Source organism: Grammomys surdaster, unplaced genomic scaffold (genome assembly GCF_004785775.1).
Source record: "Grammomys surdaster isolate TR1022 unplaced genomic scaffold, NIH_TR_1.0 125888, whole genome shotgun sequence".
Lineage (NCBI taxonomy): Eukaryota > Metazoa > Chordata > Mammalia > Rodentia > Muridae > Grammomys > Grammomys surdaster.
In genome coordinates, this window is record NW_021620713.1 from 2494593 (window position 1) to 2518370 (window position 23778).

The 23778-nt window shown below is 38.7% G+C and overlaps 1 long non-coding RNA gene across 3 annotated transcripts in view; it reads left to right on the forward strand.

Annotated features, from left to right (window-relative positions):
• LOC114608260 overlaps window positions 1-23778 on the forward strand; it is a 42771-nt gene that overhangs the window by 13665 nt on the left and 5328 nt on the right. The gene's annotated exons all lie outside the window — the stretch shown is intronic.

The window sequence follows — 23778 nt, forward strand, 5'->3', positions numbered from 1 at the left end:
CCTCCTTTCTTTCTTTCTTTCTTTCTTTCTTTCTTTCTTTCTTTCTTTCTTTCTTTCTTTCTTTCTTACTTTCTCTTTTGTTCTTCTAGACAGAGTTTCTCTGTTTAGTTCTGGCTGACCAGGCTGACCTCAACTCAAGAGATGCATCTGCCTCTGCCTCTGCCTCCTGAGTCCTGGGATTAAAGGCATGTGCTCCTATACCTGGCTGGAAGCATTTTCTTAAATGAGGTTCCCTCCTCTTTGATGACTCTAATTTGTATCAAGTTGACATGAAAGTATCAAAAACAGATGGTAACAGCTTATTCTTTTGGTGCCTCTAGAACCTCTTTGATCAAATCATTGTGAGGTATCTCACTTTGATATTTGGATTTTTTTTTTGATAACACATATCTCTTGGAGTAGCTTTATCCAAAAGGCTGAATTTTTAACTCAAACATTTAACACTTAGAAAGTGATTTGGCCAAGTCACATAGCTTCTGTAGGCACCAGTTTCTGCATCTGAAGAAAAAAAAATTACTGTAGCACTGGTCTAGTGAGATGTTATTCAGAGCAGAAGAGACAGTGGAGATCCAGTTAACTGTGAAGTGCTAATCCATATGCTTAGTGCTGTATTCAGATTCAAGTTATGCCCACATTAAAATTAAAATGTGAATATGTTCAAAACCCCAATCACTTCCTGAGGCAAGAAATCTGAAATGTCAACAATGAAAAGGGTCAAGGAAACGCTTGGCTTCTAAGTGACACTCTTCCAAATACTTCCTAATGACTTGTTTTAAAAGATGCTGAAATATAGAGTAACGAAGAGAGCTTCCCTTTCCTCCCAGCCTTAAAGCATTTTCTCTACCAAAAAAAAATCATCTATAAAAACTTGAGGCCTAACCCAGCACTAAAGGTGGACTCAAAGGACTGTTGATAAGGACTGTTGTGTTTATGAAAGTGGTGCTATGGACATGTACTCGAATCAGACAGGGTGGACATGATCAGAACAAGCTTGCTAACAAGGCTCCTTTCTTGTCTTTGGCCATGAGTCATAAAATTCTGTTTGGAGATGAAGTGCTTCTCTGAACAAAAGCTGGAATGTGAGTGCAGATGTGTGTGTGTGTGTGTGTGTGTGTCTGTTTATGTGTACATGTTCTTGTACATATGTATGTGCATGTTTACTTAATATAGAAAAAAGAATGACTCTTTGTTGACTCCAGTGTAGGGATAAATATTAATACCACAGCTGTCCAGATATGAAACATGAACAAGAACATAAGAAATTCCTGAATAGAAAGGAAGATGGCTGGCCCAATGGCCTGTCTCCCCTAAATCTATGGCAACACCTCTCAGTGTTGGCAGCACAGCTTCTGACCCCTTTTGCTCCGTAAACATGTCCAGCTGTCTTGTAAACCCATTATTATTTTATGTTTTATCCAATGGAGTTATTTGGAAATTTGCAGGCTTTTCCACATGACTTTGGATCCATGAGTGTAATAGTCCTACATCACCACTACTCTTTAATTACATAGAACTATTTGATCCTAAGATATTTGTGGTAGGCATCGTGGGACATTTGAAAGAAATCCATTGACAGGACAGATATATCTGCGGTTATTTTTGGAAAACAAGTTATTTTGCGAATTTGCGTTCTATTTTTCTTAATGATATAAAGAAGTAGAGAGCATCTAGTGTGAGTAAATATAAAAACATTTCCTGTGTTATATTAGTCTCATTAGCATGACCTTTTGCAAGAAGAACATACAAAGTTCAATATTGAGTAAAGAGTAGGCTCTGATGGCTTATTGAGATAGTGAGATTGGGCTTAAGTCATATTCCAGATAATATTTTTATTCTATGAATTCTATACATATCTCAGGAAAATATAAATTTGAGTTTCATTTTACAAAAAACAAATTAATTCTTTAATAAGATAGAAGTATAGTATTTTTTTATTAATATTTTCTCTAAAATTTTCAAATGACAGATGACCCGTGGCCTTGGGGTCAAATTCTTCAGTTGATGCTGGGGGGGACCTTCATCCTGGAAGATAAACTTGACAACTTCCTATACGATTTGGGAGAACTGAATTTTAGCAATCTAAAATGCAGTTGAGGGACACAGTGTAATTGAATGATGCTACTTAAAAGTTGTCTGAGTGTATGTGTGTTGCTTCAGTGTATATGTTAAGATTACATATTGTTTTTGTTTCTTTTTTTTCTGAAAAATACATAGGCTGAGAGACTTGCCTTGTCTTCTCCTGAGACATGCTAGGTCAAATCCTGAAAATCTCACAAAACACCCCATCTTCATGCAGAAATACTCTGTAAACACATAAGAAAAAGTACAAGCAGCTTGCCTCTAAGACGTGTTTGATTTTGGTCTGCATACTCTTTAGAGTCTAGACACTGGGAATCAAGCATCAAATGGGTGCTTCCTTAATACTGAAAGATTTTGTGTGTTGGAGTAGCAGCCTATGTTGGGTGTCAGCACCTAGGTGAGAGGTGACCAGTGAACTTTGTTTGCTTTTACTGTTGTGTTCTTGTTATGAGCCTATCTCTTTCTCTGCCTCAAACTTGGGGATCAGATGGAAGCTCTCAGCTACTGCTGTTGCAATGTTCCCCATTATAATGGTCATGGACTCTCTCATCCTCTGGAACCTTGAGCCCCAAATAAATGCTTTCTAAGTTGTCTTTATCATGGCATCTCTTCCCAGCAGGAGAAAAGTAGCTAAGACACTATAGAACATAGTTTGAATCCTAGCTCTTTGAGTGGTCATCAGAAGTAAATGACTTCTGTAGGTCTTTAGCTCATTTTACATTTCTGGACTGTGACCTCTGAACTCTTTCAAGAAGATGGTCTCAATGAAGGATGTGCTTGTGTCCAGGCCTTATGATTTTTACCTTCAGACATGTCATTTGAATTGTTCTTGTTCCAAAAACTGTTCTGCTGTCCTCTGTGTAAAGATAGTACTGCTCATGGTTAGGTAATCCGTTGGATGATAGTCAAGCTGTCTGCAGAGCATAAAGATGCCAGCATCCACTCCATATGGCTACCTTCATGTTTATATGGACAATGCATCTGTGTAGCCACACCTTGATTTTGTGTATAGGCGGTGTTTGGGGGATGTGTGCCAGCATGTACCACTTAACTACAGAATGTTAAAAATTTCTTCCCTGGTCACTGTGCTGCATGACTGATCCATTTCATGTGATATATTTAGTATGGTTCATTGCCCACTGGTCTTATTATTTAACAATTTGCATTAAATTGAATTTTCTATTTACAGGTGTAAATGGAAATTTTGGCTTCTGAGAGCATATTATTTCCTGGCTACAATGTTCTTGGGTGAATTAGATCTGCTATTATCAGACTGTATATACCTGGACTAAGCTAAAGCTGTTTAATTAGAATGTCACTGTTATTTTATTTTTTTATGATAAAGCTTAAGTTTCTGAGTCCAGGCCATTTTCATCAATTTAAGAGACATTACTATTATTCTACGGAAGATAAATCCAAACCAAACCAACAAAACAAAACATGTATATATGTCTTGATGGATCAGAGGGAGTTGAGTCAGTGTCCTGTGACAAACTTTTCCCAGGAAGACACAACACACACATCTATTCACCCTAGATAGAGATCCCATGACAGACTGAAGTATAGATACTTCCAAAGACCAACTTAGTTTATCCATGAGGTTTAAAGGGGTTATTTATGAGAGTATAGGTGATGGGTTATTTGCAGGAACAGAAATGACGCAACGACAGCTGCATCCCCAAACCCCACCCCAGCACGGGTCGCAGCTCATAAAGGCTGGGGACCTGGAGCATATTCCACAGTTTTCAGGCAGTTCAACAGGAGAATGTCTTTTCCAGGTGCCTCAGTTGATCTAAACATTTTGTAGGAAGCTAGAGTGCATTCTGCTTCTTTCAGGGGGCTTGGTTTTGACGTCTTTGAGCTGGGCTTTCTTTCATCTGAAAGGGACTCTCAGCATTTAACGCTTACTGTGGCAGGAAGGGCATAGTCAATCTAGTCAGTTTCAGGGACTTCCTAAAGCTATTTTGAGTTGTTTACCTTCGTGCTTAAGTAGCTTTCCTGCAGGATAGAATGTTTCAATCTTATAGGAAACTGTTACACAACAATTAGTGGTAATAGGTATAAATTACTCAAATGTTATCATTTGATACAATATTGGTAGCTATACATTTCTTATTTTCAACCCTACACTTCATATAAGCTTGAAGAACTGACATTTATTGGATGTAAACCAGGAGTCAAGCTCTGTAGCATTTTTTTTTTGCCTGCATTTCTTCATTAAATGTCTAAAGCATCTTGAGGATAAGGTATTATGTTTATTTCCATTTTGCAGAGAATGAGTGCTAAAGAATGATTATATCATGTGCCTGTGCATACACTCTTGAATGACAGAGGCATCAGCAGTCTTACTTTTCAGGCTATCCCTATACTCTGGGGTCAGTAGGATGGGTTTACATCTATCTAGCTGTTCTACTTCTTTCCCAGGGACTAAATGTTTCAGAAAATGCAGTGAAATCCATGGTGTTGGGGTTTTGGGTACAGTTTTCCACCCTTGCGGGTTCTGTTTGAACATTCCCAGTTTTGTTTTGTCCAGCCTTGGCAACTGTGGTTATTGCCAGTGGTCACTATCAACACTGGATTGGGTGGAAACCTAGTGAAGAACCTATGGCACTGATTTATTTTTTTATCCTAAATTTTACTTATATTTCCCTTAAATCAAGACAAAACAACACCCCAGCTTTATTAAGGTATAACTCACATGCCATGTAACTTCTCAGGCAAAGCCTATAATTAAGTGGCTTATTATATATTTTCTGGTGTAGCCATTTATAATTCCACTCTTGCCATCACAATGATAGACTTTATACCCTTTTGATTTTCGATCTCCAGCCCCATCCCAGTATCTTTCTTTGTTGCAATGAATCACTAATGGATGTCCACTTCTGTAGGTTTGCCTACAGTGGACATTTTATGCAAATGAAACCCAACATGTTCTTTGTATTGTGTATTTGGACTGGCTCCTTTATTTGATATCTAATGCTTTCAAAATTAATTTTCCTTTTTTTTTTTACCATATATTAGTATTCCTCCCCTCTCTCTTTTTCTTTATCTTCCTCCTCCTTTTTTTTTTTTTTTTTTTTTTTTGGTTGTTGGTGTTGTTCTTGTAGACCAGTCTAGTTGTGACCTCGCAGGGATCTGCCTGCTTCTGCCTTTGAAGTGCTTGGATTAAAGGCATGAGCCACTGAGCCCAGCCTCATATTCGTACTCTATTATATGAGAATAGACTTCTGTTTATCTACTTTTTAGATAGACACACTTGAAGCATTCCCATTTTTTGGTAATTGTCAATCTTACTAATTTGAACATGAGTGTGTAATAGCTAATCTTGGTTGTCAACTTGGTTACATCTGGAATTAACAAAACTCCCTCCAGCTGAGTGATCTTCGAGGGTTAGATTATTTGAAGTGCAAAACCTACATTACATCCAGATCATCTGGGATCACCCTAAATGTGGGACACACTTTTGGGTGGCAGGCCACATAAAAGGCCATGGCAGACGGGAGCTTGTACCTTTGCCTGCCTTCCCTTGCTCTCTCTGGCAAGTTCGTCTCTCTTGTCCCTGAGCCTTTCCTTTATGGAAAGGATTCGAGTGTAGACTGAAAGCTGTCAGCTCTCTGGGACTTCCTTGGTACTTCAACACTAGATTGGCACTGCTGAGGCATTCTACCTCATGAACTGTACAACAACGGGATCCTTGGCCTTCCTGACAACCATTGATGAGCTAGACAGGCCACACCCCATAAACCTCTTTAATAAACTCCATATACATGTATGTGTATACATTTTCTACTCATTCTATCAGTTCTGTTTTTTTTTATTTATTTTTTTTTACAAAACCCTGACTAATACACTAGTCTATAAAGTTTTTGTTTGAATACCTGCTTCCCATTCTTTTGTGTATAGACAGAGGAGTGGAATTCCGAGTCTTAATTCTCTATTTCCCCTCTTGAAGGCTTGCCTATTGCTTTCCATAGCAGATATCCGTTTTACATTCCATCAGTAATTTAGGAGAGTTCTAGATTTTCTGCTTGTTTGGGCAGGCATGGTAGAGAGGCAGGAGGCAGATTTCTGACTTTGGGGGCAGCTTGGTCTACAAAGCAAGTTCTAGGAAAACCAGGGCTATACAAAGAAACCCTGTCTTGAAAATCCAAAATAAAACAAAGACTGTGTTTTAAAAATATATTTTAGGAATGGAGGGATTGCTCAGTGGTTAAAAACACTGTCTGCTCATCTAGAGGACTTGAATTAGGCTCCCAGCCCCCACATAGTAGCTTATAACCAGTCCCAGGGGATATGATGCCCTTCTTTGCCTTCCACCAGCATGAGACATTCAAAAGGTGCACAGACATATATGCAGAAAAAAATCAATAAACATTAAATAAATGGAATAAAATGTTTCAATTATTATTATTATTATTTGTGGTGTGTGTGTGTGTATGTGCGTGTGTGTGTGTGTGTGTGTGTACGCGCATGTGTGTGTGCGTGCATGTGTGTGTATGTATGTAACCTGCAAATGGAGGTCACAGAACAACTTTCTGAAGTTTATCTTCTTCCGTCTTGGGCTTTGGGAAAGGAGAACTCACGAGACCAGGCCCATACAGAAAGCCCCTCTATCTGAAGAGTTATCTTGTGTACCTTACCTTTCTCTGTGTGTTTGGCATGGCTCCTATAGCCAAACTGCTCTCCTACTGGCTATACAGCTGAGAGCCCTGAGCTTCTCCTCCCTCTTCAGTGCTGGGACCACAGGGAGGTAGAGCTTTATGTAGTGGGAACTAAACTCCTGTGCTAGACAAGCACTCCACTGTCTTTGAGGTAGACTACTGCCTGCTTAAAGAATTAAAAGAAAGTTTTCCCTTTTCCTCACATCCCTAGGCACTAATCTTCTCTCCTTTTTGGGCCCTTGTCTTTTCATCCCGATCTCTCTTTCTTTCTTCTGTCAACTTCTTTACTGAGACAAGAATGAATGGTTTTGTTTCTCCTGTATTGCCATGTCGCAGCCTTAATAAGTGAATTGATGGAGGGGCAAGGAGGATTTGTAGGGACAGGGAAACCTGGCAGTGCTCAGCACTTATGTGTATTACCTCCTTTAATTTTTATAACAACAGCAAGAACCAATTGTTATGACATTCATTTTGAGAAAAAAAGAAAGAAAGGAAGAAAGAAAGAAAGAAAGAAAGAAAGAAAGGAAGGAAGGAAGGAAGGAAGGAAGGAAGGAAGGAAGGAAGGAATTAAAGCCAGCCCGTTCTTGGGTCATCCAGACACTAAACATAGAACTCAGACAGATTTCTACTTAGGCTCTCTGAATCAAACCATGACGTTATCTTCACAGCACGCCATACTGCCTGTGACTGTTGCCTTCTCAGAAGTTTCTTTCTGTGCCTTGCATTGTATTAGCTGGAAACCAGTCAAATCATCTGCAAACCTGGCAGCCCAGACTCACTAGATAACTATTAACAAATAATGACAATTATTCTTTCCAGGAAATGACGCAGCCTCTGAGATGTTAAGTAGTGGTACAAGATCACAGTATCAATGAGTTCAGAATCAGGTCTGTTAAACTGTGCCTATGGATTTTCATCAGTACAGACCATTCACTGCAGTCTGAAGGGTGCCACTTATCTGACGGTGTGAGAGGTCAGCGAGCCATCTTTCCGGACTACCCAACACTTTCCCCAGATATTTCTTTCTCCTCTGACTCTATTAAAGCTTTAGCGGTGTGGGAATTTGTCTAAATCTGCACATTTATAGAAAAGGTATACAGTAGCCCCAAACCAATATCTGTTCATGTTGTTATTGTATTTTAATTCTGACATATAGCTTACATAAAGTGGGCAACATTGGATCACAGAATGTTCAGGTAACAATAAAGAGATACTCTCTTACCATAATTTGTCATATTTCATCACTATTTAAGCCACATAGCTATTTTTTCTTATAAATCTCATCTTGGTATTTGATAAAAATCCATGGTAATGATGAAAAAGAAATATTATAGCTATTGTAGAATTTCGAATATGTATTTATATTCTGTACTTTAACTTATATATTCTAGTTTTAGAGTATCCACCCAGGATTTCATCTGGGCTATTAGATGCCAGGTAGTCTCTGCATGAGAAAACACATCAAATGCTGTGAATAATTAATCCTTGTACTTTCTCATCTCAGTTTGTTTTAATGTCTAATCTCTCTTCCTGTGTCCTTTTTGCCATTGCTCTCCATAGTTCTTTCAGAGATCTTAAAAAACAAAACAACAAAAATAAAACAGAACAAAACAAACAAACAAACAAACAAACAAACGAGTTGTCCCTGTTACCATTTGGCATATACCTTCCCTGGCAATGACATTTTGAAAATTAAAAATAATAATACTTCTCTCTCATGTATCCTTTCAGGTTGGCTGTCTATAGCTGCCCTCTGCTTCAGAATATGTCCCCTTATTAAATTCTGTAAATTGCTCAGAACACTGTCTCCGTAAATGTTTTGGAAGGGCTGTACTGTCAGGTCAGCTTTCTAAGGGCTAGAAATATGTCAAACCTGGCAGCCTTACCTTTATTTAAGAGCCAAAATACAAATAAGTAGATTACAAAGCAATCAATCAACACAGCACTGCAGGGTGTTGTGGTTGGCAATGACCTCGGGAGTGTGACGCCCACATTTTATGGTTGAATAACCTCATCAACAAACTGCAGGATGTAAGTTTGTATCCTGGCTCAGTCACAGCTAACTGGTCAACCTTGGTTGTGGTTCTGTGCCTCAGTTTCCTCATCTGAAAGGGAGTAAGTTTTGCAAATCTGAAGTTTCTGTGGTACCATGACAGAGTTGATGCATCTCCAGGCTTTAAAAAGATTTTGACATCACATACAGACTGTTCTAGTCTTTTATGTGCTTTCTTTGCTTTTTTTTAAAGCTTGGGTGCTATTAATTTATAGTTATTGGCAAATTATAACTTTTGTTCACTATTGATAGAAAAAAACAAGGAAGTTTTATTTTTTTCCCCTCAGCCTTAGATTTTTGCTTCTTTCCTTTCCATGGTTTACACTGCTGGGTTGCTAGGGGCTACTGGGTTACTAAACTTTATTTTCCTTTCCTTTCTATAAGAATCTTCCAGTGATGTCTTTTTGAGGGAGCCTTACAAGAAATGACAACACTTCCACAAGTAATTAAGTGGATGCAAGCAAACATACATTGATTAGTTTTCAGACTTTCTGAGGACAAGCAGATGACAACCTGAAAGCATGGGCGAGACTGCAAAGGCTTTCTCAGAGTCTCTGCTCTGACTGAAAAGTCTGTGTGTGAGCTCAGTACTCCTGCAATGCCCAGGGCAACAAGTTTGGAATGGTTGGCAAGCAATTTAATCTGACAATGCTGCATGCTTTTCTGTTCAACTGTAAATAACCATTTCAGTTATCACCTGGTAGTCTTACAGAAAGCCTTTGAATCAGAGAGACCTTCAGTTGTGTCAAACCAAGCACTGTGTTTTTGACTGTAGTAAGTAGAGATGTAGGTGACTTACCAGACCAGCTTCGGTGCAAAGCCAGTACTGCAGAATTCTAAAGTCGGTCCTCCTAGATTTCGCATCTTCACTGTCTTTACAGATGTGATGGTTAGATAGCTGAGATTTTGCGGGGCAGTCTTAGGCTGTAAATAGTCTATGCTGCCATCCACATAAGAACAGTCACACTTGTCAAGCTACATGTCATGAATATGAGTTTTGGTTTGGAAAATGTGGATGCCATGTGTACATCAAAACCTGGTTGTTTGCCCTGGTCCTAGCCTACTTCCCATTGCTATCAAGGCTTGCTTCTGTCACAGTCCACTGGCTCGTGCTGCTTAGGTTCAGTGTCTAGGGGACAATGAGAGCAGTAAACTAATCTGTGCTAATGGCAAGCAGGAGAAAATCCGGGTCAAGGGAAGCTGCACAGCGTATCCTGTGCTCTGCTCCTCCTAGGTAGTGTAAACGGCACTTTGGAAATACTGTGTTGACTTCATTTTTCTCTAAGAGATCAAATTTTCCTGTGGTTGGCTGTGTGAAGTGGCTTTCTCAAAAACATCGAGGACTCAGCATATTACCACAAAGGTAGATTCCTATGCTGTCTGGAACCAGCTTCGCACCTGTATTGCAAACACACTTAGATGCCTGTAACAGTGGGAAGGGACAAAAGGTTGGGGTGTCTACTTTCCTCCCTGCCTGTGATGTTCTCTTTGGGTGTGCATATACGACTCAAATGCTCTTTTTTTTTTTTTTTTACAAGTTAGCAAAGCACAATGGTTGTGACAATGTTGTGACTTGGATAAGCCCAGTCAGTATCTCTTCATTGTCAAATCTCAGAGCACCGCCACCTGACTTTTCAAAACTTTGTTCTAGCCAAAGAAGACCAAGTTTTAACATTAATAGAGAGAGATGTAGCATTGTTTGAAATATTTTGTGGATTTCAAGTTCACCATGGATCTTTTTTCTTTCAGCTAATCATGTTATTCCTATTTATTTTATATGATCTTATTACATAAACATGAAGATTTCCTTTGACTGTCCAAGCAGCTTGCTTTAAAAGTCTCTACATAACTGCTGTTTATCTGTATCACATTTTATTCTTCGCGTCTGGGTTTGGTATTTAACTGTGATACATTGCAATTGAATCTCTTTAAAACACAACTGCTCATTCCTCTGCGTTAAGCACTTTACCTTTTATCAACTCAATAAGCATTCTTGCAGTTTGTATTATCTTAAATGGCAGCATTAGTACCTTGTCTTTCCCGTCCTGAGAGCATTTGCTGAACCAGGTGGTTTCCGTAGCATCTGTTACTTGAATCACAGACTTTATGTCTTAGGAGCTGCCTCTAGAGACCATTGGCCATTTAGGAAAGGAGAGAGAAAGCCATAATGCCCTTAGAAACAGGATACAAATTTATCATAGTTATTATACCAATCAATATCTGAGAAATTAAGCTGCCTTTTTAATCAAATTTAATATTTTCTTATAGTCTTTGGCCAGACTATTTCCCCTGATTGTTTATATCTAAATTTGGGGAATTTAATGCTAATATCATACTTGGTTAATTTAAAACACCTTTTTTGAAAAAATTGCAGTTTATAAATTTTTAGAATTTTCATAGATGTGTGTAAGAAAGCATGATCATTTCTAGCCCTATTTTCTTCTTCAGACTACCCTGATATCCTCCTCATTAAGTGCACTGAGTCTGGGTATAGCTGCTAATATGTACCCATATGTGTCCATATGTCCCCATATGTCTCCATATGTGTGTTAGCCCATCCCCTGAGCGTGGGAGGCAGACCAGTGGGTTTTCTCCTCAGCAAAAAATGATTTTTCCTCCCCCAGCTACTGTCTACTCCTGGGTATGGAATGGGGCCTTGAGATGATCCACCCATTTATGGATGAATTTTGGCTGTATTGATCTTGTATAGGTCTTATGTAGCTAACTACAACTGCTGTGAGGTCATGATTGGACATCCATGTAATGTCGATCTTCTTTATGATCTGACTTTTAAATGCTTTCTTCTATCTCCTCCTTAATGGCACCCAAGCTTGGTAGTTTGGGGGATAATATAGATATCCTGTTTAGGGCTGAACACTTGTCTCTCATTTTCACCACTCTGACCATTTGCACATCTTTCCATTGACTGCCACTCACTGTAGGATAAAGCTTCAATGACCAAGGCTGAGAGCATCACAGGTCTATGAGCATAAGCATAAACACAGAGAAGGAAATCTGGTAGCTTGAGTGTTCAGAATAGTAACAATAACTAGAGCCTGTGGCCTCTTCAGCTCTGGGGCTTTCACCACAATTATAGCAAGCCTGAAATGCCCTGCTGTAGAGCAGGCCTCAAATCCCATCAGAAAACAGTTATCTACTCCCTAACAATTGTACCACAGTTGCACTAGTCGGTACATTTTACCTTGGAGGTTAATATAACGGTTCAGCACGGGGTACGACCACTGGTGTTTTTCTCCCTCAACAGTTTTCATAGTATTTTCTGGTGCTATGGAAGTTGGCCTACAAGGAGGGAGTTTCCCAACTGGGTTGTGAGACTGATTCCCTTATATCTTGCAGCCAAAGCATGTTTAAATGGCTCCCTTTGGTATTTGCTTTTGCCGTAGCAACAGATTTTTAAATTGAGGATTTTTATGTGCTGGATGTATGAAATCTAAATGTTAATGTCAAACCAGAGAAGTTGGTCTGTTATCCCCTTTTACAGATGAGAACATAGCTTTCAAGAAGGCAAGTTATATTTTTTTCTTTCAGTCTCCCAATTGCTAAGCATGAAGCTGAAATCCAGACCAAACTTTGTCTGAGTAAGAGACCTCTACTTCTAACCATTGTGTTGTAGTACTTCCTGCAAACCCTGGAAAAGGTGTCTCTCATGTAAATCAACATATTCATTGACAGTGGACTTCCTTCTTTCATACAGTAGTAACATGAATATAGGAAAGCAGTAAATATTAATTTCATGTAGCTTTCATTTTTTCATTTGAAAATACCCCAAATATAATAATATAGTCATAAAATTATACAAAGTAAGACTTTTTAGTCCTTCAAGATCATAGATGCTTTGACATGTGTACTTTCTTTTTTGTTGTTGTTTAGATTTAAAATTCAAGTGTACATGTGTGTCAGAGCATGTTGCCTTTAGATCAAAATGTAGGTCCTTCAGCTATCTCTCTAGCACCATGTCTGCCTGTCGGCGCCATGATGATAATAGATGATAATAGATGATAATAGACTAACTGGACTAAACCTCTGAACTGTCAGCCAGCCCTAATGAAATGTTTTCCTTTATAAGAGTTGCTATGGTCATGGTGTCTTTTCACAGCAATAGAAACCCTAACTAAGGCAGAACTTGGTGAAAGAAAATGGCTCCCATATGCCAATAGAGAGTGTCACCATTAGGAAGTATGGCCTTGTTGGAGTAGGTGTGGCCTTATGAGAGGATCTCTCTCTCTCTCTCTCTCCCTCCCTCTCTCTCTTTCTCTCTCCCTACCCCCTCTCTCCCCTCTCTCCTTGTAGCTCTCTTCTTCTCCTCCCCCCAATCCTTCCAGATTCTTTTCCCCTTCCCACCCACCTAACTTCAAGTTCTTTTTCAAAAACCAAAGGCACAATATAGCAACAAAATCCCCCTAAGCCAGGAAAATAAAATAAAATACCACCCAAAAGGAGGAAAAAAAACTATAAAATAAAGGAACTCCAAACTATAACCAAATAAAAGCACATACAGAAAATGTGGTACATCTACACAATGGAATACTATTCAGCTATTAAAAACAAAGACGTCATTAAATTTGCAGGTAAATTTCATTTGATAATATCATCCTGAGTGAGGTAACCCAGACCCAGAAAGACACATATGAAGTGTTCTCACTTATTGTCACTAGCCATAAAGTGCAGAATAATCCTGCTACAATCCATAGACCCAAAGGAATCCAGTAATGAGGAGAACCCAAGGGAAGATGCATGAATCTGACTCAGAAGGGGAAACAAAATAGAGAGATGGAACTGGGTGGGAGAGGAGGTGAGGAGGGGAAAGGGGATAAGTGTGGGGAGAAGTAGTGGTGGGGGAGAGGACTGGATCCTTTAAATCAAATAAGGTCTAACAAAATAAAACAGAACAGTTTCCCTTTACCCTTATCTTTGAAGGGGGCTGGGGAATGATAGTCATGGGTTGTAGAGACAGACTTCGTATGGGAGACTTGCCTGGTTTTGTTATGTAGCCCAAGCTGACCTTAAACCTGTGGTAATCCTACTGCTTTAGACTCTTGGGTGCTAGAGTTATAGCCATGAGTCACCAAGCCTGGCTTCGTCATTATCTTAACTCAGGACATTTCTTTTCATCCTCTAGGCTCCAACAGAAATGTACAAACGTATTATATGACTGTTAAAGGGCACTACCTCGTCTACTTGTTGAAAGGCAAATCTTGCAAACCCTGTCTGAATCCTAGTGCCTAGCATAAGATGAAGAAAAATGCATATGAGTGACTGGTGTTTGACTTCCTTAAAGGATATGTAAATTTGCAATAAGATACTAACAAGAGAGTAAAAGATAGGACATACTAACAGATGGACCATAGGTTTGGTTCACTTCTCTTGTGAACTCGCCACTTACTGTGAGTTCTGAATTACCCTTTTCTCCACTACTCTACTTATGAAAGTCATGCAATAATCATACATGCTCATGCTGATATCAGTTGCAGTGGGTTATCCTCTGGCTAGCTTCAATCTTCAGACCTCCCAGACTATCTTCCCTTTATCATTACTTCTGATTTTTTTTTTTTATCCAGGGACTTAGGCATGCTAAGTACGTGTTCTCTATCTAAACTAAACCCCTAGCACCTATGTAGACTTTAGGCTGATAGGAATAGTAATCTGAATATTAATGTTATTAATGATAGTTTTGTAGCCTTATCTATGCCAGACTTCACTTTAATATTGGTAATTTAGCAAAGGGGGAAAAGATGAAAGTTTCTCCTGGAAATCAGATTACATTTGAGTAGAAAGAAATAAAGACTAAATTAATAAAATATAGACTATATTCAGTAATGGTAAATATGAAGGAAAATTATCAAATAGGAAAGAAGGATAGAAAGTGAGAAGGGGCTGGAAACTTAGGTAGGGTATCTAGGGGAAGGCCTTCTGAGAAAGCATGTGGTAGTCCCCAGGAAAGTGCCAACAGCCTGTGGAAGTCCATTCCACCACAGCCATCTGATAGACTGGCTACCTCCAGGTTTCATTTCCATATGAGTTTTGAAATAGAAAATAGGAAAGGGGCTTAGCCTCACCAATGTTTACACTTTTCGTTGAATTCCTGTGTTTTAAGTTAGCAAAGTCTTATCTGAAAAGTTAGGAATAGTATGGGGGGGGGGGTCGGAGAGTCTTAGCTGTAGGAGAGAGATACTTGTATGCGTATGAGGTAAGGATGTCTGTGAGTTATCTGGATATGAATCCACAGTTGCTTGTAAGACAGTGGTTCTGTTTATCAGTCTCTGGGTGAAGAGAAAGAAGCAAAACCTGAACTGGCTTCCTATGTTTTTGTTGTTTGTTTTTTTGTTTTCCCTTGGACAGGTTAACTTTGATTCATCATCTTCTGCTGCCTGCATAGTGTTTGTTCTTGCTCAGTACCATGCTTCTATTTATGTTTGAACCCATGAGGGAATGCATGCAAAGCATTTATAGCTTTAACGGAGGACGTTTTCTATGGAACAGATGAGGTATCTTACCTTATAGGAGGAAATTCTTTTCTAGTTGAATCAGGCCCGTGGACTTTTGGTCAGTGCGTTTGAGAGTGCTTCTGAGTAAATGTAAATTCATTTCCATGAACTGTACTGAGAATTTAAAAATTCTCCAATCAGTGTCATCATATCTTTTCTGATTTTTCAAGTGCAAATTTGACACCGTTGTTCTTATTAACAGTTAACCAAGTTTAGCCCCTCAAGTTTCCATTCTAATGGATGCATTGTTGAAATTATAGTTACATTAAAATTCTTACTACGGATGAAGCCAGCTAAAAATGTTTACTGACTTGAATTGAGCTCATCATGTTTTGTTTGCTGAATTGTGTTTTGTCATTTCACCAACAGAAGAGCTAGTCTCCAAACTATTCTCAAAAGGGGAGCATTTACTCTTAAAGAAGTGCTTGCTTCAGTTTTCTTCTTGCTGCTCCAAACAAGATGTTGTTTATTACTTTGAAACACTATATGTAAACCCCAGGAATATGTTAAATATGATTGAAGTCTTGGCTGTCTTTAACAAATTGAAGTTTCCAGAAATTTAGCTATGTTTAAAAACCAAAGCCATGTTTTAAGGAAAGATTTCTATTTCCAAATATGTGGTTGCCCAAACCTTTTATATTCTCATATCAAATTCAGTTGCCAAATAACACACATTGTACCTTAGCTGTGTGTATATATATATATATACACACACACATATATATGTGCATATGTATTATATATTTAATAATATATATATATATATATATATATGTATATATATATATATATATGTCCCAACATACAGGCTTCAGATTTTAAAAAGTCCTCAAAGAGCAGCTCTGATCATATTTCCTGAACATATGCTGTTCATACGCATATAAGCATGTTTTAGAGAAAGTGCTGTAAAGCACGGGTCATTTATCCTGGTAAAAATTGACCCACACAGAGCGATTAGCACAGCAGAACAGTTGATCCAGGAAAACACAGGAATTCCTAGCCAAACCAAAATAGGAGGTCAAGGAAATTGACTTCATAATCATAGTTGTTATATATTTAATGCAGTGATATGCTGACCATAGGTAATTATGTATATTTCTAAACTGGCTGATACATGCACAGAGTAAGAGAAATCTCCAAGTTTGTGATAAAAGGATATTTACTGCCCTTTCATTTCTTTCATTTGCTTAACTTAATCATTTATAAAAAGACAAAATAATAATGAGTAGCAATCTCATCTTGTTTTTTGTTCAGCATTAGTTCTTATACGTTTGGAATATCTATTAATATGTATTCTTAATAGTTTTAGCACAAGTTCAATGTCAATGAATGAATGATGGACACATTTTATAGTCTTCTTAAGGGATAATAATGTGGCTCTGTGACAGTGTGTCTTGATTTCTTTAGGGGCAAGGCACTCAGCTATGTCATAGATATAGAGAACAGTTCGTTATTTTCCCAGCTAAAGCAGTGATGACATTTTTTTTGTTCCATTATATTTATTTTCTTAGGATAGCAATATCAGGAATACATTGCAGATTAATGTCTAAGAAACTGACTGATTCTATGAGTCATCTCTTGATTTATTCTTTCATTGTGGTCGAGAATTCATATTCTGTCTTTTCATATCAACGACAATGTGATGACATAGAAGAGAGTTTTACTGGCTTGTTTCATGCATCAAATGTAATCTCTTAGCAGAGAAAGGTTTATTTTTAATAAGAGATTAGAACTTTGAGTACTTGAAGTTTCGGGCGGGCTATTTTGGAGAGGATAGTGATTGGCTGCTGTTTACCTACTCTGTTGGCAAAACAGGGAGTTATGGGATTGGATTCTAGCGAAACAGGCTTAAATTAGTCTTGCAGAAGTCTGTGCATAAAATACTGGGATGAATTGGCGACAGTTGTATTTTTTGTTTTCAGGGACTCAGTCTGTTCTACTCATAGAGTTCAGCACAGGGTCTGGCACAGATAAAGTGCTCACCCAGTGTAAACGCATATAAACAATTGGTGAGACGTTGCAAACGCGAAGCTCTCTGCCGCAGTGTAAGGCATGCTGAAGGTATACATAAGGTATAAATTGTAGGTGTTGTTTTAGAAGTTCAGTGTTGTACACACACACAAAAAAATCAGAGTTGTAAATAAATATTGGAAAAGACTTCATGGAATCTGAAGCAACTGTAATATGCCACAATTCTCTATACGCTTTCCCAAACTTTCTTGGATGTTTACATTTCTTGTAGCCCAGGAGAAAGTACATGAAATATGAAGTTAGCTGTTGTGGACCAGGAGATTCCTAGCTCATACACAATTCACTACTGGGTAGATATTGAGGGAACTCCAGCTATTAGCTGTAGCTGTTGCCTTTAAGGGGCTTCTGAGGTCTGACTGTGAAATGCTAAAATGTTTGCACTGTGTTTGTATATTTCTCAGGAGGCTTTCACTGAGAGCTTATTTTTTGAAGGGGGAGGAAATGTGGTCAATTACACATGATTTTCCTAACATCAATCTAGACCTCAAGGAAGATTTAATTTGAAAACTGTAAGAGAACACTTCAAATACAGAGCTCAATGCAGTCACCAGACATTGAGAGAAGTCCTGCATGCTCAGAGGGCCGGAGAAGGCATTGCCTCTGTGTGCACGTGAGGTTCCTGTGAGGTGGTGAGCCAATAGCAGCTTTCTCTGAAGAATGTACTGGATCTCACAGTGCCTATCTTGTCTGCTGGAGTTGTGGTTGCTTTGTCTCCAGAGGCTTCTGGGCCTGGTGTCTGGAGAAAAAGAAAGGATGTCTTCAGTTGTAGATGTGGGTAGGGGCATCTCCTTAGGAACTAAAGACACACCAGAGTTTGCAATTTTGGTAGCTTTAGGAAATCATTAAGGGAACAAAATTAAAAAATACAGAATTCAGATTAAGAAACTTAAACTACAATTTTATAGCTGTTCATTTTTGCAAAAAAAAAAATGTTTGTTAGAAGTTTGAAAAAAAATTTGGTTAAATATTCTCACCCTAAAATATTTATGTGCTTAGACTAGAACAAAGAAGTAATTTCAGGTAGGAATATAAATCTTAGGCTACAACAAAGAAGTAATTTCAGGCAGGAATCTAAATATTAGGCTAGAACAAGGAAGTAGGCTTCAGACATGAAAATGACCTTGGGCTAGGACAAGGAAGTAGGTTCAGATACTTTGGTCATCCTGATAAGCCTTTAGAAACAGTGATCACAGGAGTGTTCACAGAACTTTGTCTTTTGCCTTGTTTGTTCTTTGACTATTTGTGTTTATTGTACTGCTTGTTCCCTGACTATTTGCATCTATTGTATTGCTAGACCCTCAACTTAGAACTGACCTTAATACATGCATGTAATCAAAATGGTATAAAGACATAAAGGAAGAGGGGGTATAGGATAGACGGTTCTAGGGAGGGGAAATGGGGAAAGGGGATGACATCTGTATTGTAAATAAATAAAATATCCAATAAAAGATAAAATAAAATAAGACACCAAAAAAAACCCATTTATGTGCATGATGGATGATTTCTCAGAAACCATGGCTGATTTAAAGTTTGATTTCTTAGTAGGGGTCTCAATTTAATGAGCAAACTATAATTTGTAAAAAGCAAACAAACAAACAAACCACTTTACATATGGAAGGTTGATATGTCTTAGTGTTTGCTCTCACAAAGGATGTTTGTGTCTTACATGTATCCATGTACCCCCGGTATATGACAATAACAAAGGCTATTAAGTGTCTGTGACTGATGGATGCCTGTAGTGCCTTTTGGAGGAGATCTGCTATTTATTTATTTATCTGTTCTCTGATGACTGTAAGGTCTTGAGATCCTGTCAGGTGGATCTGGCAAGGGAGTGTGGTCATTTGTTGACACTTGACTGAAGAAAGATATTCTGATACCAGAAGAGGTAGAAGCTTTTCTTCTTCGACTGAGCACACAGCTTTCCTGCTTAAAGGTTAGAGTGGAAAGATGCTCACCACAGTGAGAGAGGATGGAGAGACCTTCCTAGCCAACTGGATGAGCTTGGTTGGCCCTGGGACACAGTGGGGTGACAGATGTTACAATCAGAATCCCTAAAGACTCTCTACTGCTCTTAGGGAGGGTGGGGCTTCTGTCTGATACTAGATAGTTAAAATGTTTAGGTACACTGCTGTTGAAATGGTTCTTCCGGATTAAGTGGATTCGGTTCACATCATCATTCTAATCAGGACAGCCTGACGTCAGGGTCTGATAGCAGAAGCTACTGCTGGTCTGTTCTCCAAAAAATGTTAGGTGGAGCCTGATGTTTCAGACTACAAGGGGACTTGCAGTCCAGCAAGTCTGTGCAAGACGTCTGTCCAAGGCATCCTTCCCACATCCCTTCCATCTAACATGGTCTTTTCTTCTCTTTCTCAGAGACAACTAGCACACTCTTCCCAAAGAACTTCCACAGTCGAACTCTGACCAAGCTCAGTGTGGCTGGTTTTTTACTAATGAGCGGAGCCATGAGTAGCTCGATGTAACACATCACCCTATGTACTGCTGGAATGATATCATAGAGCTGATTGTTCTGTTTTGTATTCTGACTTCTTAAGGAGAGTTATAGAGACAAATTTCCCCATTGTCTCATAGCTAGGATTAATTGTGTTTCTCCTGGGCAAAAGTTTGTTCTTTGTTTTACAGACTTTGAAATGTATGTAATGATTGATGTTTTTCTATCCATGTAGCCTGTTGAATGTTAAGTTTAAATTTATGGTTTACTCCTGAAAAGTGTGGGAGGCTCCTCCAAAAGTTTTCTCTTGACTGGATTTCCTTTATACTTACTTTAAATTTGAGTTATCATATTGTGTGGATGCATTTTTTGGCAAGCCAACTTTGATCTGGTGGAAGAGAAACATGGAATAAAGAAACAGAAACACAGACCAATTTGTTACTATAATATCTTTGTTCTGGTTGTTGTCCTTCTCTGAGCCTTCACATCTCCTCTTCATCTCAGTGATAGTCCACCCTTGTCCACTGTCATACTGCATCCCAGATTTGAGACTTTGGAGGATTTGCCCCATTACACTGAAAGCATGGTACTAATTAATAGCTTGTCTCTGGATTACTATTTTCTAGTCACTTGAATTTCATTAAATTTCTTTATTTCATTTGGAAGAAGAGTAATACTACTTCTCATATGTGAAAGGTACAAAAATACATTTGAACTGTATGTAAAGAGTATCATATGTTAGTTCATATTTCACGGTAGACACTAGAAGGGGAAGATATACTGATGTGAGGTTTAAAGGCGCCATGTCTTTATTAGTCTATGTCTTTTGGGCAAACCACTCTTTGGGCTACATTTTTTCCCTCATGTAATTTTATGGCAGGGTGTAGCAAGTCATTATTCCAGTTTTAACTGTTATCCAATTCTCAGATAAGCCCAGGGTAACTTGTTAAGAGTGTTCCAGTCCTCAATTTTCATTAGAAAAAGCTCGCCAGTATCTACCTGGGCATAGAGAAGTTTCAGATCTGAGGTTTGGAAATGAGGGATGTTCTGTTGGTCTTTACATTCTTTAGTGTATTAATTTTAGCATTTGTAATTGGTGCTGGTGTTTTCTGGAATACCCCAAATTGCTGGTGATTACAGTCCTGACTTCATGTGTCATTCAAAAGACTTGTCAACATGGATGGTAAATGCACAGTAAATGGTCTGTACCTTGGTGCTTGATGGGCTCATTCCATTGGAGTGAGTCATATGTTGGTGTTTAAAAGGAATCAGTGGAATAAGATGAGCTGATATTGATATCAGTAATCATGTTGGTCAATGATCATATTCTGTTCAATCATAGAAACAATCAAAACAACTGTCTCTAAGCAAGATATGGTTTCTACTTAGGGACTATTGAACAATCTAGTGGTCCCAAGGCAAGAGGATTTTCATTTCTGGAGATGATAAGCTTTGTAAGAGAGCTAAAGTCACACTCACAGCAGTGTACCAAGATGCAGGAGCACTATGTGGTTAAACATTCAGAAGTTTCTAGCATCTGACTTTAGCCAAGTAGTTTCTCCAAGCATCAGTTTTCTAATATCTCAGAGGGAAATGGGTATTTAACTAGCATGACTCCTTTGTAAAGAGATGGTTTAAGTGCCTGAAATATGATACTCATAGGTAATTATTATTAATGAAAATATTAGTATTATTCAAAATTCCAAATTCGTATCAGATTTCAACGGTTTTTGCTATACTTTCTTTTCTTTTCTTTTTTTTGATTTCTTGAGACAGGGTTTCTCTGTGTAGCCCTGGCTGTCCTGGAACTCACTCTGTAGACCAGGCTGGCCTCGAACTCAGAAATCCACCTGCCTCTGCCTCCCAAGTGCTGGGATTAAAGGCGTGCGCCTCCACCGCCCAGCTGGTTTTTGCTATACGTAATCCAGTAAGATACACAGACTATGGGGATAAGTCTTAAAAGCAAATGACTATCTCAAAGTGATTAGAGTATGTGAGTATGGTGGCGTATGGCTTCAATCCTGACCCTGCATTCTGTGCCTCACGAGTTTCCTTGGTTTTCGTCTGTGTTTGCATATGGGATCTCTCCCATGTCAGGTCATGTGTCAGCCCGTTCAGAATTGAAGCTTTCTATAATTTCTAGGAAAGGCGTTCACTGAGTGTTCAGCTCTGAGTCATCTAGAGCATCCCCTCTAAGGCTTGGGAGGCAGAGGCAGGTGGAGCTTTCTGAGCTCAAGGCCAGTCTGGTCTACATTGTTAGTTCCAGGATAGCCAAGGCTACATAGAGAGACTCTACTTCAAACAAAACAACAACAAAAGAATGCTTAGAGTAGCTATACAGAGGAAACGTTTTCATAAAGTTTTGAATTGATATATCCTGTCCATTAGTTTTCACTGTGCTGTTTTATCCTTCACACTTATATAAATAGAAGTCATGTACTTTAACCCTTGGTTGTTTCAGTCTGTCCAGTGGCTGCAGCGTGGTGAACCAGGCTCTTCTGTTACTCATACTCTGTGCATCTCAGTTAGTCCCCTGCTCAACCTCAGTCTCTTGCCTTTGTGTGCAACAGGTATAAATCTGCTTAGCGTGTTTCAGACAAGGACTATAACCACCATCCATGCAAATCATTATTTGTAACATAGTTCTGAAAAAGTGTAGGAAATTAAGATGAAATGCTGAAAATTGCTCTAAATATTATTAGCATTTATTAGTTTTTTATATAAAATAATGGGTTTTTGAAATGACATGTCAGGCATGTATATAATAAAATGCATCCTTCATTACCATATACTAACTCCCTCTCCCACTGTTCCCTTGCCTCCTCTTCAAGTCCTCTTTATCTTTCCATGTCTCTCTGTGGTTTTCTTTCTTTCCCTTAGTTATTATTGTTACATGTACACAAACATATATAAATACTACTTGATGAGACCAGTTAGTCTTGATTGTATGTCTGTTTTTAGAACTGACCAATTGGTATAACCAATATGGGACCCATATTGGGGGAAGATCAATTCCTCCTCTCTCTGCAGCCATTAATTGCCTGTAGCTCTTTATTTAGGAGTGGGACCTTGTGAGAATTTGCTCGTTCATATTGGCAGGTCAACTCATGTTCAAGTCTTCTCTGGGTTATATTATTGTTGAGATTTCACGGATGCAGCTGCTACCCGGACCTGTATAAAAGACATTATTTTGCAGCAGAAGTAGTCTGGGTCAAAGATGAAATCAAGGAAGAATTAACAAAATTTTGAAAGTAGAAATTAGTCAACTCCAAAGTCAGTGAGTTTGGTAAGATATTGTTGATGTGCTGTTATGGAAATAAAGAAACCACTGAAAACTAGACTGGTTTGGGGTCAAGTATTTTTGTCTTAATGAGCCTCAAGTTTTTTCTTTTTTCTTTTTGGTTCACTGACTACTTAGTGAACTTGTAAGTTTATACCCAGTAGCAATGTGTGTTAGTTACAACCTTATGGCAGAGCACCTGGAAAGGGTGGTTATTCTTGTAGTTTCACTGTTGAGTCTCTCAGAGGAGAAGTGAAATTCTGCAGTCTGAGTCTCATGAGTTTCCTTGGTTTTCGTCTGTGTTTGTATGTGGAATCTCTCCCATGTCAGGTCATGTGTTAGCCCGTTCAGAATTGAAGCTTTTATAATTTCCAGGAAAGACATCCACTGAGTGTTCAGCTCTGAGTCATCTAGAACATCCCCTCTAAGGCTTAGGGAGAGGAGGAGATAAAGAATGGATGAGCCAGATAGTGAGAAAGGCTACAGAATACTGTCTGCTGAGCATAATACAACCATTGCAAGCACGACTCACAGCAGCCGTGGATGCCTGAATGGGGGTGCATTATTCTGGGCTTATCTGTTAACAGTTTATCATGGATTAGGGAGAGACCCACTGGAAAATATCATGCCCTGATAAATTTCTTGTTACTAGTGGATTCTTGGGGAAAGGGTACTTGCCTTACGAGCTCCAGTGGTAGGATTGAGTACCTGTATCCATC